General features: G+C 36.1%; 1 long non-coding RNA gene across 4 annotated transcripts in view; it reads right to left on the reverse strand.

The window, feature by feature from the left end:
* Positions 1-12,662, reverse strand: part of LOC120887505 (uncharacterized) — a 99,361-nt gene extending 86,699 nt beyond the window's left edge. For all 4 annotated transcript variants that reach the window (XR_013426752.1, XR_013426751.1, XR_013426749.1 and 1 more), the window contains exons 1-3: positions 12,241-12,662; positions 4,845-4,957; positions 1,796-2,001 (exon numbers count right to left, since the gene is read on the reverse strand). This is a non-coding gene — a long non-coding RNA (uncharacterized LOC120887505). The remainder of the gene's footprint in view (positions 1-1,795; positions 2,002-4,844; positions 4,958-12,240) is intronic.
* Positions 12,663-13,588: the final 926 nt, after the last annotated feature.

Consider the following 13,588-nt stretch of genomic DNA (forward strand, 5'->3'; position numbering starts at 1 on the left):
AAAAGTCTATTTAAACACACAAACAGACACACACACACACAAAAACAGATACCATAAAGAAATAGGAGAATAGCACTATTCTAATTGATACAGTAATACTCATTAGTCATGACAAAATTCAATGCTCAAAAATAATTCAAATTCTTGCTCTCTATATCAACAAAATTGTTTAAAAATATTTTAGTGAAAAGAAATATTTTTGACCAAATTTTTCTGACTACATCAAAACTTATATTTTAGAAACAATAAAAGGCTTATTAATAATGACTAACTTAGCTTTGTACATTATAATGCTCAAAATATTTAAAATGTATCATCATTTACATAAAGATAACTGTAGATCTCAACTACAAATTACATTTTGAAATATGGTACTTCTCTTTCGTAAGTCTATAAAAATAAAACTACAACTATTATGAAGTTTTTGAATGAAATACCATACTAATTTTGTCAATAGCATTTCTATTCTCCACTTTCATAATTTCTGTAAATTTTTCTATTTATTACAAGAAGTACTGTATAAAGCAATGGAATAAATAAGTAATACAAATGATAAATACAATATAAAAATGACACCTACCCCATCTCTAAGTCTCTAAGCTTTATTCCATTTGATGAAGTTTAAAGTTTAAATTAGGCACAGAAATGGAAAAAGCACTCGGGATACTATGAAGCTGCATGCTATGCACATTCTTCAGCCATATAAATGTCCTCCCAACACACACAAACACACACACACACACACACACACACACACACACACACACATCCTGAGTGGGATGGTTTATAAAAGCAGATAATGATTAAGTGGATAGTAATATAATATTGAATAGGAAAGATCTTTCTTACATTTGAAAGCAAAAATAATTTATTAATTTAGCTATTTTGAGAAAATACTTTAAATTTTTTTTCCAAACTAATACATTGTCGAAATATTTCTAATTTATATATGACAAGAAATTAACAAAAAACTCATAATAGACTTGTAGAAACATTAGCAAGTAAATACATCAACAAAATTTAAAAATATAAACATAAATATCCATTTCCCAAATATCCAAAAGCAAATTATAGAAACAAGATATATGTGCAAACTTGTTAAAATGTACACTTTTTTTAACATCTTCATCATTCTAAATTATCTGTATATATAAAAAGTGCATATTTCAGGCTGGGGTTGTGGCTCAGTGGTAGAGCATTTGCCTCACACATGTGAGGCCCTGGGTTGGATCCTCAGCATCAAAAATAAATTAAAAAAATTAATTAATTAAAAGAAAACTTTTTAAAAAGTGCATTTTTCAAAAACATTTTCCTCTCATGAAATTTGCAAATATCAAGAGATAGATGATATCCATCCTGTACACATGACATGGTGTACTAATATATTGGCATCAGAAAACACTTAGGCCACATGTTTGATTTCGTGTGTAGATATGAAATTTTCAGGTGGAAAAATAAGTTATTACATGGACCACTATTTTCTAATGTAGTTCAAAAGCATATAAGTCTTCATTATTCTCTCTGCAAAAGGGAATTAAGTCAGGCTTACACAAAAACAAGTTGCAAAGTAATCCCAACCTGTTGCTCTCAATTAAAAATTACATGCACAACTTCTAAAACCACATTCCTTTATCCTTCACTTAAAAGAAAAACACAATTATCTAAGTAGTATTTTGTATTGTGGTCTGTTCAACTCCCTCAATGTATGTTTACACTTTGAAATTCGGTAGTTGTAATCACAGAAAGAAAATGAAAATGAAATATCAAAGTAACAGGACAACAAAAACAAAAGTACCTTATAAATCTATTGAAAAGTGAGACATTGCTCCAGATGACTTGGGCTGTGTGTGTTTCTTCATGCTGAGATCTAGAAAAGTTTAAGCCATCATCCAGGTGGCCTTCGTGGTGCATAATAAATAGCCTGTAAGAATGCAGAAGTGATGCCTTCATTCCAGGAATCCCCTTTCCAAGCCAGTGTCAACATGATGTGCTCTGAAATCACTGAACAGTAACAGAAACAGAATCAAAAGGTAGGTGGAGGCATCCCAATACCATTGTGTTGAGATTAAATAACACACACAGCACCCTGTACAAACTAGCTTTCAATATATTCATTCAGTTATTATTTTACAAAATGATTCAGTAAATATTGACTTGAATAAAACAAACAGCAGGGAATATCCACATATCTACATTCAACACATGATCTCTGGCCTCAGAAAACTGTGAACAAGCTTCAATAGGGAAATTACACTTTGCCTCCCACTCCTACAGCATCACAGGCTTCACAGTAGTTCCCAGGAAGCTGACCAATCACCAAGCACCTAGCAATAGTTCTGAAGCCTTGAAGTTCAAAACCGAATATTTTTGTTAGCTCTTCTATTAGGCTCTATGTTTTCAACTTTCTTTGAAATGGTAACATTAGGAGAGGTAAATGCATAAATCTGAAGTGCACAGTTCAATGAGCCTTAGAGTTTGCCCTCCTGCAGGGACACTTCCAACAAGGTAGCTCAGTATCAAAGAAAAATGACATTTCATAACATATGAAAATGGTATGAATAAAACATTTAATTTTCCTTATGAATATAGTCAATAATTCTGAATAAAATAAATACATACAAATCTAGTAGGATTTCAAAATAACAGCACGTTATGGTCAACTACGGCTTATTCTATGAATGTAGGGATTTTTCAACAGTTGGGTATATGGGTAACTTATTTATCAATGAAACAAGGACCCTAAAACATGATTTTTATCTCCTGTAATTGAAAAAAATTCAGCAATTATTGCTAACTTTTAAAAAGCTAAGTAAAATCAGATAAGCAAGAGAATTCATACATATAAAAATAACATCAGTTTTCCTAAGGATGCAAAACTTGTGACTTCTATGAATCAGGAGTGAAAAAATCTCTCTGGTCAAAGAGGCAGGGGCAACTTTGGGAGGGAACGCTTGGCAACTTTCTTGGGGAAACTTAAGGAAAATGGAAATGTCTCACATGGAGGTATGTGTCTGGGTAGCCCCAGTGCAACCATCTGTCAAAACTCTACAGCTAAGCTTTGATGTTGAAATGTACAGAAAATTTGCCCCTACTAAATGCAAATAAGGAACAACCAGAAGCTAATATGAAGGGGCAATAAGATGAAAGTGCCATAGAATCAAAATGAGAGAATTGTTGATGGTGAACCATGGATTGTGCATCATGCTACTTCTCTGTTTGTTATTTTGTTTGCCTGTATGTATTTAAATTTTTGTACAAAATCATTATGTCACTGCCTCTTGTCAATATCTTGGCTCTACATTCTGTTATTACCAATAACCTCACTTTACAAGCAAGGAAGCTGGAGTTCAAGGAGTGACATGACTTGCTCAGGTAGTTTGTTAGCTGCAGAACTGACATTAGAAGCCTTGGCTTCTGATTTTCCATTCCTTTGGTGAATAATACCCTGTCCAATAAACTCTGTTATATAGTGAAAAATACAAGTTGTACAACAACAAATGAAGACTCATAATCAAAGTCAAAATATGATACATGTAGAATTTGTATATGGAAATTTCCATGAATTAGTTCCACTTCAACTGGTTTCCAAAGACAACTCCAGCTCAACTGTACATCTCCTGAGCCAATAAATGCATCACCTTGCAGCACACACATGCACATAACAAGGACTTGAAAGATTCTTACTTTACAAGCTGCACACCTACGCTCTTCCAGAATTTGGCATGGTGACTGTTTCCATGCACATCAGCTAGGGGAAATGAGCACAGAAATGCTCAGGCCTTCCAGCAGCTGTGCACCAGCAGATGCTCCTTTTAACTTAACAGTCCCTGCCAGTGACACAGAGCACAGTTATAGTTTCCCTGTCTTCATCATCACCTTTCTCCATAGAGACAGGAAAACAAAGCCATGCTTCCTAGAAACATTTGAAAACTGAAACTGAAGGTGCTGGTAACCCAAGACACTTACAGCTACCTCAAAGCCACTCTAGTTCCACATTTATAGAGCATATAAATGCCGACTCATTCCTACTTAGGTACACACAAACAACATTTTGATTCATGTCACTGGCAATGCACTCTCTAGAATCCATGTTGTGCTTTCAATGTGCTCTATTTCTGAAATCACCCACGACAACTCAGATATTTCATGTGGGTATTCATGCAAAGCTCACAATGTCCCATTTTATGTTTAATTTCTTTTCAACCTTAAAATAAAAGAATGTTTTGCACTGGAATCCTTTACAGATCCATGGATTTCAATATTCTGTGAATTTACCCATAGGATTGTCAAAACTACAACTTACTAAATAAGTCAAATTAAATATACAATTCCCTCATCAAAAAAAGGTCAAAATCATCCAATGATTAAACAGAACTTTCCCTTCATTTTCCCACTTCTGGCCCCTATACTCTGTCTATTTCTCCTTAACATGGCAAGCTTTCCTGATGTAATAATTTTCTTTCATAAATATAAAAATAGGTAATCACAATCTTGTTAATATAGCCTTTATATTAAGCATAAAATAAAGACCAGGGATTGGAACTTTTGATAATACTGAGCTTACATTCTATTCATAGAAGAATCCATTTACAGGTGTGCTCTCAGGACCATGAACATACACTTCAATCAAGTGCATGAGGAAGGCTGCTTGAAAGACCTGGTAAGCACTTCCACTCAGGCCACTTCCCTCTCCTACTCATTGTTAATAACTCATCATATAGAGGTACAGGCTTGTACAACAGCAATTTTCCCAGAAAAATAGCAATATAAACCCTAAAGAGACCGTCTCATTGTACTGTCCTTTATCATTACACTAAGCCCATGGTCCTAAGGTGCACACTTACCAAGTATTGCTCAAAGGACTTGCTAACTAGGATGAGATCACCTCCAACCCATAGTTTCTCTCCTTCTGATCACTGCTTCAAGGCAGGATGTATAGTCCACCAACAGGTCTCATCTGCAGAGTGACAGGAGAGTGAAACATTGAGAAGTTGTCTTTTAACTTATAATCCATTTTATTTGCCATTGATTCCATTAACATAACTTCAGAAATGTAAAATTTTTATGCAAATTTCTCTCAGACCATGAAAACCTAAAGAACTTAGTCAATTTAGCCTACAATAAGACATAAGAAATTCAAAGTTTCTTCTGATAGGAACTGGGTACAACATTTTGAGAAGGTTGCCCTTTACCCCACTAAAAACTATTTAATATTTATATAAATTCACATGAGACCAAATCTAGCAGCCCCCAAGACCTGATTTCACTCTATGCAATCACATGTCATTTCCTGTTCACATTGCTCTTCTATAATAGCATCTAGCTTGGTGTTACTTTAGTATCAGAAGGACTTTGCAATGTGACAGTTTCCATTATGATTATTTTGCTCTCCCAGGTTTGAGATACTTATTCAAAAAAGAATGTCAAGTGTTGTCACCATTCTGTCCCATTTTTGCTTGCTTTATTGTTATTTCAAAATGTAGTTTCTGGGGATGTGACTGTGCCTCAGTGGCAGAGTGCTTGCCTCACATATACCACATATACGAGACAATGTGTTCGAACCTCAGCACTACATAAAAACAAATAAATAAATAAATAAATAAAAGGATTGTCTCCATCTACAAGTAAAAAAAATATTTTAAAAAATGTAGTTTCTGTTAATCTCTGAGTACAAAAAAGATTCCTACTATATAAGGAATGATTGTGAAAAGATCCAGTTACACATTAAATCAAATAGCTTCTTCTAAATGGGTCAAGAGTAACCATAGACCATGTCCATTTATCCTACTTCAGCATTACTGCTGAGGTTAGAGTGTAGGCACATCATCCTTCATTCTGCCAAGACCTGAAGGGAGGTTCTCTCCATATCTATTAGCTAACAATTACCATCTTTCCCCATCCACAGGTTTTTTACTTTTCTATAACACATTTCTTCTTCCTAAACCCTGGATACTATAATGCAAGGCCCCTAATAGCCGGAACTTTGCAATATTTTATTTGCTGTGGTCTTCCCAGCTCCTAACAGCATACTTACTGTAGCCACAGTAATATTTCTTAAGAATCCTTATATTTAATATGTAGCTTGTGCCTCAAGCTAATTTTCTTACACAATATTAATTGCAGGTCACCTGGCAGAATTCCTTATCTTTATTGATCACGTACACATTTTTAGAGTTGTAGATAGTTTTTCACTCACTCACACAAACATTTACAGTAACTACTATTTGCCAATCACTGCTCCACAACAAAATAAATCACCAGCCTAATCACCCTAATCACCTTCCTGTCTTCTGAACAGGAACCATTTTAGCACATTTAGTAATGTGCTAAAATATATTAAGTGAGAAAAATAAAACCTTAAAAAATACAGAAGAATTACTGAGCCTATAGAAAATGAAATAAAAATGAGAAAGCCTGGCATTCTCAGAATGTATTAATTAGGTTCATAAATATAGCTATTTGTCCAGTTGTTGTTTATGAATTTAGAGAATATGGGAAACTATTTTAAATGTATAGCTACACGATGTATAAAATGTAAAAATAATACATACTAACAGGGTACCATGTGATATTTTGATACATGCAAATGATCTGCAATGGTCACATTAGGTTAAAGAACACCTACATTGGGGCTGGGGATGTGGCTCAAGCGGTAGCGCGCTCGCCTGGCATGCGTGCGGCCCGGGTTCGATCCTCAGCACCACATACCAACAAAGATGTTGTGTCCACCGAGAACTAAAAAATAAATATTAAAAATTCTCTCTCTCTCTCTCCTCTCTCTCTCTCCTCTCTCTCTCTCACTCTATCTTAAAAAAAAAAAAGAACACCTACATCCTCAAACTTTTCCTCTTTGCTTATGGTGAAAATGTGGAACATTTTCTTCTAGCTTATTGAAATATATCAAACATAACTGGAACCAAGACTCACACTACTCTCCAATAGCATTCCACAATGTGTGCTATGGTTCTGCTTTGTTTATTTCAACAGCACCAGGGACTGAACACAGGACCTTTCAAACACTGAGCAAGTGCTCCACCATAAAGCTAAACCCAGAACCTACCAGAAAGCATTTCTGGAACAAGTGAGAGAATGGACTGAGTTCTCTCCTGAAAGGAATAAAGTTGGACTACTTCCTTCCATTCTTTTTTCTACTTGGTCTCATGTTTTTTAATTACAAAAGTCATGCAAACTCTTTGAAAAGATTAAACAGCCAGACTGTACAGAGGTTTATAAAATAACTGTAAAGTCCTCTGAGAACTGAGAAGAGTTCTCTTATTTTGATTTTCCAAAAGAAAAAGTGTGTTAATATATACTTTTTTTGTTTCAAAAACATGTAAATGCACATATCCTTAGATAGATATTCAGCAGAATGCCCTTTGGGCAGAGAAATGAAGGAGGCTTTCATTCTCTAGTCTTTGTTTGAATGTTGACATTGAGTATCTTACATGTGTATACTTAAAATCTGATTAAAATGAGAGATATGTGGTGATATTTTATAAACTAACAAGTGAACACCCAGTAAGCTGGATAGTAAGTATTAGTTTTCCCCTCCAAACTCAAGAAAGAATAGAGTTTGAAACCTAGCTTCAATATCCAACTAATTACATTAGGAAAAATAGACACTTCCTCACTCTATCAAAATGTCAAGTAAGAAAGAATTTTTTCCTGACTCTACTCCAAGGACACTGTTCTGATGTATCTCCAATGTCGTCTTATTCAATCATTCAACCCAACCCCAGCCAGGCTCTCCACTGTCCCCAAGTCCTCACCTGTGGTGTCCTCATGCAGGCCAAAGTCAAAAGCTTATCAGTTAAAGAGCACCAGGAGGAGACACACAACACATACTAAAAACACAGAATAAGTGATAGGGTTGAGGCTCAGTGGTAGAGTGCTTGCTTAGCATGTTCAAGGCCCTGGGTCTGATCCTCAGCACCACATAAGAATAAACAAAGCTATTGTGTCCAAGTAAAAAATAAATTAAAAAAAAAAACAGAACCAGAAGTACTAGCTCAACATTTATAGTCATGGTGGAGTCCTGTTCTGCAAGTGATTTGATATGTGTCTCCCTCTTCTGCTTAGCCTTTTTTTAAAAATCTGGATACCTCTCCACAAAGCCCAGGTTTTTAATGTCTGAAACAGAACAGCCCTAGCACAGCATTCATTAGGAGTGATATTCTAAAGGTAATATGTCTTTTTTCCCTCATCAAATATTAAGGAGATGTTCTGTGTCACAACAACACAAGTAACTGGGGATGTGTTTGTACATCTCTTACTTCATGTGATATTCGTGATCCCCGGCTAGAGCACAGCATGGTCTTATAGTGATAACCAGCTTCCTAGCAGAAATTGAAAAACTATTCAATTTTATCTTCTAGTTATGTTTTCCCCTCATTTTTAAACTCTCTGAAATCCATCCAGAATTGCTTGATTCTGGAGTGCAGCATGACACTTTACTTAAAATGAACTTTCACTGCGCATGTGTTTCTCTAGGAGGAATTGGACTCTCTCCATACTATCCTCACCCCCCACCCCTAGGTTTCCCTAACTATGTTCATAAAGTTTAGGGTCATTTTTCAGGCCAACTCCCCTACCCCTACTGCAACTCCAAGCACCTTGTTAAGTGCTATAAGGAAGAGGACACAAAATGAGTGTAATATGAGCTTGCAGTACATCACCAGCTGCACAAAGCACGCTCACAGCCAGTAATAAGAGGACCCTGTGAAGAGGACACAGAGATAGTTCTGGGGATTAGGAAAGGCCAGGCCTCTACCCAAAAGCTCTGGACAATTAATGCAAAGGACATAAGATTCCCATTATGGAATAGGGCCCATCTAGCCAAATGCAGCCAGTGAGTGTGTGAAGGCAGGAGATGAACTGATTGGGGGAAGTCAGCACCATAGGGATGTGCGATCCACTTCACCTGGAGACCCCTACTTGGCCTGCTGACTATGAAGCACAGGCTCTCATGGTTATAAAAGAGGCTTCAAGAGTCTCCAAACCTGTATTGAGTCAACTCACGACTGTGTGTCTGACCTGGAGACAGAATCCCTGAAGTTCACAGACTTCAGATACAAACTGTGTTAAATGTCTGTTTTTATTATAGAAAAAGTAAGAACTTTACAATACTTCCCAGACAAAAACAAGGTGATGCCTGTTGAAGTCATCTGCGATTTTCCTCCACAATATTACAGTCCTCAGCACGCAGTTATGAACAGACATACTCTCTTCTAGGCTTCACAGTAACACTGAGGTAGATGCTATAATCATCTTACTAACTTCATTAACTTCCATGGAAACTCAGACTTGGCCTATTCACTCTGTACTCCACACCTAGGATAGTGCCTAGAACACAAAATTTGATCAAGCAAAGTGAATAAAGGACCCAGAGAAATTTTCAGACACATTTAAAATTTTAAAAAAACCCAGCAAAATATCCATGGTTGTATGGTAGCAGAGCATAATTGTACCCAGACCTCAATACCATGAAGAATAGACTCAACTCTAAGATGCTATTAATGCTGAAATGCGGAGCAACCTCAGCTTAGCCACCACCAAGTGTGCAGGCTACAGCTCCTGAGTCAACAGATACCTGTAACCAGATAGCTGTCAGGTCAATGTTGATCCAGGATTCTTTTTCATAGTTTTAACTAATTTGTACTTGGGCATGAACTTTAATGCAATTCATATAAAAAAATCCCAATAACAATTCTTCACAGAACTAGAAAAAGCAGTCATGAAATTCATTTGGAAAAGTAAGGGACCCAGAATAGTCAAAACAATCCTTAGCAAGATGAGTAAAGTAGGACACATAGTAATAGTATAGCTTAAACTGTACTACAGAGCCACAATAACAACAAGGGCATTGTATCAGCACCAAAACAGACATGTAGACCCATGAATGGTACAGAATAGAAGACACAGAGACAAACTCAGTTATCTCATACTAGACAAAGGCGCCAAAAAATATACATTGGAGAAAAGAAAGCCTATCAACAAATGATGCAGGGAAAATTGGAAAGCTACATATAACAAAAAGAAAGTAAACCCCTCTCACTCTGAAAAAAAACTCAACTCAAAATGAATCAAAGACTTGGGCACTAGAGTATACCTCCTGTGCCTAATAGAAGAAAAAGTAGGCCAAAATCTTCACTATGTCAGCCTAACATCTAACAGCCTTAACGAGAATCCTACATTCCAAAATGTAATTCAAGAATCAATAAACCAGATGGATTCAAACTAAAAAGTATCTTCTCAGCAAAGGAAACAATCCATAATGTGAAAAGAGAGCCTACAGAATGGGAGAAAATCTTCACCTCATGCACTTCAGATAGAGCACTAATCTCCAGGATAGATGCAGAACTCAAAAAACCAAACAACCAAATCAATAAATGGCCTATGGAACTGAACAGACATTTCACAGAAGAAGCAACAAATACATGAAATAATGTTCAACATTTAGCTATTAGAGGAAAGCAAATCAAAACTACTCCAAGATTTCGTCTCACCCTAGACACAAACATGATTATCAAGAATACAATTACCAAATAACAATAAATGTTGGCAAAGATGTGAGGAAAATAGGGCATACACACATTGCTGGTGGGAGTGAAAATTGGTACAAACATTATGGAAAGCAGTATGGAGATTCCTCAGAAAACGTGGAATGGAACCAATATTTGACACACCTGTCCCTTTCCTCATTTTATACCCAATGGACTTTAAATCAGCATATTACAATAAAAGAGCCACATTATGTTTACAGCAGATCACCTCATAACAGCTAAACTATGGAGGTAACCTAGGTGCCTTTCAACAGATAAACGGATAAAGAAAATGAAATGTGGTGTGTATGAGTATATATATATATATATATATATATATATATATATATATATATATATACATACATACACATACACACATACATATGTGTGTGTGTGTGTATATACACACATATACATACACACAAAAAACAATTTTACACACATACATATATATATGATAGAATACAACTCAGTCTTGAATAAGAATGAAATTATGCATTTGCTGGTAAATGGATGGAGCTTATCATTCTAACTGATAAGTCAATCCCCAAAAAACAAAGTTTGAAAGTGTTTCCTGATGCCTTATGCTAATCACAGTAAGGGGGGGCGGGTATGGAAGAATACATTTGCTTTAGATTGAATAGAGGAGTGAAGAGAGGGGAAGGAGTATAATGAGTAAAATGGATAGTAGAATGAATCATACATAATCATCCAAAGTAATATACAATTACATGACTGGTGTACTGCTACATTCTGCACAACCAGAAGCATCAGAAATCATACTACATTTATGTATGATATGTCAAAGTGCATTCTATGGTCATGTAGAATTAGAACAAGTTTCTTTATAAGTAGATTAAAGAAAACATACAAATTTGCAGGAAAAAAATATGACTACAATATCTGCCCAGAAATGGATGCACCTAGAGACAATCACGCTAACTGAAGCTAAGCCAGTTTACAAAAAACAAAGACAAATCTTTTATCTGATATGTGGAAGGGAACCCACAACAGGAAGGGTGATGGGAACAGAAGTGCAGTAGATTAGACAATGGGGAATGGAGGGAAAGGAGGAGGTATAAACAAAGGAAAGACAGTGGAAAGACTGTGACACAGCTTTCCCATGTATATACATGGAAACAATACAGTGAATCCCACCATCATGTATAGCCTAAAAATGCAACTCTAAAGAGATAAGGTATAATTATACAAATATGGACTGTATCAAAATGAATTTTATGGACCAGGGTTTTGGCTCAGTGGTAGAGCAATTGCCTAGCATGTGTGAGGCACTGGATTTAATTCTCAGTACTGCATATAAATAAAATAAAATAAAATAAATGGTCCATTAATAACTTTAAAATTTTTTAAAAAACTGGATTTTATAACGAAAGCAACCAATAAATGAAAATTAATGAAATGAAACATTTCCTAGGTTCCTTTAAACATTTCTATAGCACTGAAATGAACTTCAAATGAATGAGGGGAAAAAAAAGCTTTTTAGAGTGGGTTTAGTCTCTCCCACTTTTCTACCAAATGATGACACAACTATTGAGACAGACTTTTCCCGGTTCTGGCCTCCAGAACTGTGGGAAATAATTTTCTATTCTTTATGAATCTCATAATTTTCACTACTAGAAAATAAAATTAACAAATTTCAATATTTAGACGCTAATTATCTAACATATAACAATACCTTTGGAACCGGAGTTTTAAGATGAACCTCCATGGCTTCTGCTGGCAGGTAGGAGTCTGTGCGCGCGGGGCGGGGAGGCCTCTGCAGCAGAGAGGAGTCCGAGCTCCTCATGGCGGGCCATTCCATCCAGCGTTGCAGCAGACCTCAGCAGATCCTCAACCATTTCTTCTTCTTTCTGCAGTTTCTTTTGTCAAAGAATCTTCTCCGGAACCAAAGCAGGCTGGAATATCGGTGGAACTCGGCGGAACTCAGGCGAAACTCTGGTGAAACTCCAGCGAACTGCAGCGAACTGCAGCGAACTGCAGCGAACTGCAGCGAACTGCAGCGAACTGCAGCGAACTGCAGCGAACTGCAGCGAACTGCAGCGAACTGCAGCGAACTGCAGCGAACTGCAGCTCAGCAACCTTGAAGACCTTGGCAGCTTCTCCTCCTCAGAACAGCCTCCAAAGGGTTTATATAGCGCTTGGTCCAATGCTATTGGTCCAAACTTATGCTAATTAGGACTTGAAAGAAGTACCAATGCTATTGGCCCAAAGTTATGATAATTGGGTTGGACACACACGAACGCCATTGGTCAGTCTTATATTAATATTCATAATAGATTCATTCATAAAAACAGCCCCGAATTCCCATGCTGACATGAATGTTGGGCTGGGAAGCTGCTCAATGGCAAATCTGTAAAGCGCTTGCCTCATATTCCCAAAGCCATGGGTTCGATTCCCATTCCAAGAAGCAATCTTTTCCTCTATTTTTAAATATTTAACCAGCTTCTATTATCTGGAAGATCTCCCTTAAGCTTTCATTAGATGATGTAATATAACTGAATGACTCCTGGACTTGAGAATCAGAAAACATGCTGTTTTTCTAGAATTTTCTAGCCATGTGATTTTATATAAATTGACTTATGCACCACATAAAAATAAAAAAACATCGTGTTCAAAAAAAAAAAAAAGAATATGTTGTTCTTTCATCTGTGTGGTCATATTCTTATGTGTCTTGTTTATTTCTACCAAAATATATTTTTGTAATATAAACATATTATTACTGGCATCAATTTTGTTTCTTAGAGTTTCCTTATCTGAAGCCCATGCACGACTGAATTTAAAGAATAAAGTGCTCAAAGGAAAAAAAAAAGGAATCCAATGGCACTCTTGCTGTCTGCCTGTTGTCCTTTGTTCTAACCAGCAATTTCAGGATAATAACAGCACTGACTACACAGGCTACTGTAGGGATTAAATGAATCATTATTTGCAAAACACTTAAAACAGTGTCTGGCACCCAAAATTCAATGATTCTAATACTGTAAAATTTTAGGATAGGTAACAACTGTGAACCTATGTAAAATAAA

Source organism: Ictidomys tridecemlineatus, chromosome 10 (genome assembly GCF_052094955.1).
Source record: "Ictidomys tridecemlineatus isolate mIctTri1 chromosome 10, mIctTri1.hap1, whole genome shotgun sequence".
Classification (NCBI taxonomy): Eukaryota; Metazoa; Chordata; class Mammalia; order Rodentia; family Sciuridae; genus Ictidomys; species Ictidomys tridecemlineatus.